The sequence below is a fragment of the Nymphaea colorata genome, unplaced genomic scaffold, assembly GCF_008831285.2.
Source record: "Nymphaea colorata isolate Beijing-Zhang1983 unplaced genomic scaffold, ASM883128v2 scaffold0599, whole genome shotgun sequence".
Taxonomy (NCBI): Eukaryota; Viridiplantae; Streptophyta; class Magnoliopsida; order Nymphaeales; family Nymphaeaceae; genus Nymphaea; species Nymphaea colorata.
The window spans coordinates 25,001-30,000 of record NW_022205105.1 but is presented as its reverse complement, the minus strand read 5'-3'; positions in this window follow the sequence as shown (position 1 = coordinate 30,000).

Below are 5,000 nucleotides of genomic sequence, written 5' to 3'. Positions count from 1 at the left end.
GTTAGCAGCTCCGTATCAAGGTCATCATCGTCACGATCATCAATATCGATATCGTCACGATCCTCAATATCGATATCATCAATAAGATAACCTTGATTGTCATCCAGGAACTTGTTCGGAAATACCGTAATGAAGGGAACATAGGAGTTTGTCACTCGGTATTTGACAAAATATGATCGTCCAGTTCCTATAAAACCTATCACTAAAATACCCCTAGAAGGGGGTAGGGCTAAGCGGAGCGAAAAGGGTTTTCCATGAGATGGGAAATGAGAACTATTAGCCCCACACGGGGTTTGTGAATAAGTAATTGTCTGATAATGAGCAAGGAATATCCGTCTTTCTGCTAAACAGGATCTATTGAACTCATAATTCATTAGATACCTTTTTTGAATGTCAACTAAGTATCGTAAGTAAATGGATCCCGGTTGTTCAATCATTTGATAACCAGAGTCATTCTTTGATAAATGATCACTATGAGTCAGACTCAATAGAATTTGATCAATCCTTTTTTCTGTCGTTAAGGTGGAGAACTGAACTAAGAATTCTCTTTCTGCATCATCAATCCAATCACTGTTCGCGACCCAGGATTCTATTTGATCATCAATCCAATCACTGTTCACGTTTTTTCTTATCAATGAATAGATCTCTTTACTTGTACGACTTAGATGTCTCGTATTTCTCGAAAAAGTGATTGAATTGATGGGATTTGGTATGATACTTATGAGATAGATGATATCGATGAGATTGATATTCAAATCTTTCTTCTTAGAACGTATTGATTTGACCCCATAAGTGGGACCACCACTCAATAGCATGTTGCCACCAGAAGCAGAACTCCGTATTTCTTCCAGAGAATCTCCTAATTGTTCCAGAGCAACTAGAAAGAGATTCTTTAACCAGAAAGAATTCAGTTCAGGTGGAGGATACCTATCCAGAAGTTTTCGCAACTCAATCATGTATGATGGAATCATCAAAGATTTGATCTTTTCTAACTCTGTCTGTAACTCACTAGAGACTCGGGAAATAAAGAGAAGATGCGTACGAACGAGATATCCAGCAACAAGAAGAAGGAAAAGGATTGAATAGAGGAACTCCCGAGCATTTGGTGATCTCAGATGTGTCCACTTCAATGGAACGGGTGACTCATTATTTCGATGAATCATTTCTTCGGGCAGAAGAAGATTCTGTAAACACTTACTCGAAATCTCACTTATCAGATTCCATCGTGGAAGAATCGCCCACAATGGAATCTGAAGAATTGACCATGATATATCTGATCCATGCATAATATCATAAAAAAAGGATACAAATTTGTGACTGCTACTTAGTATCGGCAATGGGTCTGAAAAAGTATCTAAAAGGATGAAATTTATATATTTGCACCCTGCCGAAGTAAGGAACCATGGCATATACGTTTGGAACAGATTCCATTTTGAGAGATTTGAAAAAGCACTATCTCGTTGAAAGGCTCTATACATCTGCCGTTTCTCAACGCATTTCTTTAGACAAAGATTCCGTTTTTTTGCGGATGGTAAATCTTTCTCAGAACATGGAGTGTGAATCAAACCCATGTTTGAATTGAAACTGAGATACTGATGCAAGTTCTTCCCTTCTGAATCAGATAGATTCATATCTGAAAGAGGCTGACAATAAGTTGAAAGAGGCTGAGATTTGTACAAGTTATACGTTTCGTCACCACTTTGTGGAAAATCGTTAGGTATGAATATGTCAGATACCTGTGACTCGATTGGTGAAATAGTATCTCTCTCCAAAAAAACATGTTTTTTTTTACCGACGCACAAAGAAAATATCTTGTTGCGGATGAACGAGATATGGAGGAATTGTCCATATGTAAGATCATAATTATCGATACGGGTCTTTTCCGCATAAAAAGGGAATCTTTTGTTAGAATAGAAGCAGAAGTGATGTGGATTATTCAAGAATCGAAGTAGATTTGCTTTATAAAAAGAAGATATCAATGAACTTCTATGAAATGGTTTCACGGGATTCAGCCAATTGTCCCGATCGTGGGATATCATTGAGAAATAGGAATCGGTGTTATCAAAGAATTTCCTGCGATTATTCCTAGTATGGAGTGAGTCAATCATCCACTTTGGTATCTTATTGAACAAAAATGCTGATATTGTTCCCCCATTGATCAAGAATTTCGATCTTTGGGAAGTATCATGATCATCCAATAAGAAGGGTTTCAATTTATTCAAATGAACGATTTGAACACCTATTGATTCTAACAACTGATTGCAGAGTTGATCATTCGGACCTTTCAATTCATAGATGTGGATCTCGGACCTATGAATGGGGATATTCCCGATACTCACAAAGAAAAAAGTAAGTGACTTAGACAAAAAGAGAAGTGACTTGGACAAAAAGAAATGAAGTGACTTAGACAAATCTTGTTTGTCGATAACCTTGGACCAATCAATCGAATGTTGATTAATACGTAATCGATCGAACACCACTTGAAAACGGTTCTTCTGTTCAGAAACGAAATGCTCCAAATGCTCCTGGAAATTCTTGCTCCCATTGGACCATTTGTATCTATATGCATTAGGATCCCGATTCATGGATCTCTCGGTTCGAGAAATAAGAGGATCGAACCATTTCTTCTGACTCTTTTTCACATTCGATAAATGTTGGTTGATCATATATTTCATTATAGTTATATGATTCAGAGTATCATTTCCTATTTGATCCCTTTGAATTCCATATTCGAAGTTGCGATCGGATCTATTCATTAAAAAGAATCTATTCGATAGATTTCTTATGTACCCATAGGTGCTATATTGGATTTGAATCAGATTTCGGATCAATCTATATTGATTGACTGCCTCCATTATGTTGTTGCTAGCAAATACCACTATTTTGGGTTTTGGATCTTCCAAACCATTCCTGCAGGAGATCCGGACCCATTTTTTTCTGATCCTTCGATAAAAAGATTCATTCTCTTCATCAAAAATATGAGGTAGAACCAATAAAGAGTTCTTTTTCGATTCATCCCTGGAGTTGAATACCTCATTCAAGAATTTTTTTGATCCAACCCGTAGGAATCAATAGAAAAGGCAAATCCCTTATGATACACCGGATCAGGCTCGGTTATTGATAGAGTGAATAGATCTGCCATTTCTTGAAATCTCTCTTCTGATTCAAAATCGTGGTGCAACGTGTATCTCCCTTTGTTCCGGTCATGGAATAGATGGAATAAATCACAAAATGGGTTTTTGTTCAAGAATGAGATCTTATTAGAACTGTCCATATCCGGTTCATCCTTCGGAACCATATCACATCCCCGATCTGATGAAATAGGATGAATTGAGACGGTATTTTGTAAATACGTAATTATCTTGAATATATCAACCATTTCTTTCTTTTCCGATCGCCTGGAAGGGACAAAAGAAAAAACATCTTGTTGTTTCTTCAACAATTTCTGATCTCTAGTGAACCTCTCAGTAGCATTCGAAACCAGATGAAGTTCTGACCATCTGTCGGAGAAAAAAGAACGAATTGATCTTGTAGGATTCCCAAGAAATTCTTCGATTTTTTCCGGAAACAGATGATTATTCATCTGCTTTTCACGTTCCGTGAATAGCCGGGACATTGAGGAATATCCAGAAGGGTATTTCGGGAATCGATCTGATTCTATCTCTGTTCGTTCCGTTTGAAGAGAGGAAGGATCCCAAAGAATCAATCTTTCTTTTAGTTGCTGAATCTCTGTTTGATTGATCAATGTGTGATATTCCGAATCCTCATTCCTAATGGAATCGAAATGATCTCTGGATTGATCAGAAGATCCTTTCAATTGGCTAGAATCCGTTACTTGAACGAAAATAGATCTTGTGGAATCATATTGAATATTTGACGATACATTCCGTACCTTGCTAAAAAACCGATCCTTGTTTACCAACCACATATTGTCTAACCAAATCAAATTCTCTCTCGATACGTTCCTCAAAAAATCCGATTCGTGCTGATTCTTCCCCCAACTAACGAAGAGATCTTGGTGGAATTGCCACATATGAAATTGAGCACAATTTTGCAAAGAAATATCCCACTTGTTTCTCGAGAAGAGATGGGAAACATGCTCAATATCATTTGATGGAATAGTTGCCTCAGCTCCTTGTTGTTTGAGGAAACCCTCCACTTCAATTGGTCTTTTTTCACGAAAAGCAGACATGAGATAACAAATCAAGTGTTTCGCTAAGATTTCGAATAGCTGTCCCGAATTCAAATTGATTATGTTTCGCTTCTTCCTCGGAGAAACACGATCAAACAATTCCCAACCATGGTCCTTGCGGATCGGATCATCCATATAGGATACAAAAAGAAACTCCAGATATTTGATATCTTTCTCTTTGAATGAGATCTCAATTCCAGCTACTGTTTCATTAGATATCTTACAACTAGAATCCCTCTTTTTTCCGATCCAGTTCCTCCACCACCGCGAACCCCAGTTAGATTCAGGCATGATACACTTTTTAGTTATTGGGAGGACCCAAGTACTCTCTTTCGGATCCATGAAACAACTCTCAGAGATCTTTTTCCCTTTTGGAAGATACAGGAGCGAAACAATCAACCTATTGATATTGGGAGACCAAAAAGATTCTTCCAATGTATCATTTCTGGGTCCAATGGAATTCATAGGTATAGGAAGAAGCCCCATCAAATAGAGATTTTTTCTTTCGACCATATTTCGATTGTTAATACGATATATAAGGACCGCTACTACAAGCAGTACTACACCTTTGATCGTGAAAGTGAAATATCGATTGCTTGTTGAACCCTGTGAATCACGTGAAAGCAGGACACTCCAAGTTTGGGGGCCAAGGAGTTTCACAAAACGTTCTTGGTGGAAAAAAATGTGAGTGAAAGACACCACTGAATCGAATTTGGTCCATGAATCTAAGAAATAGCGAGAATTCTTGATCTCTCTCAATATCTCTCTCAATTCCAAAATACAGGATTTGAATTGATGCCGTTTCATT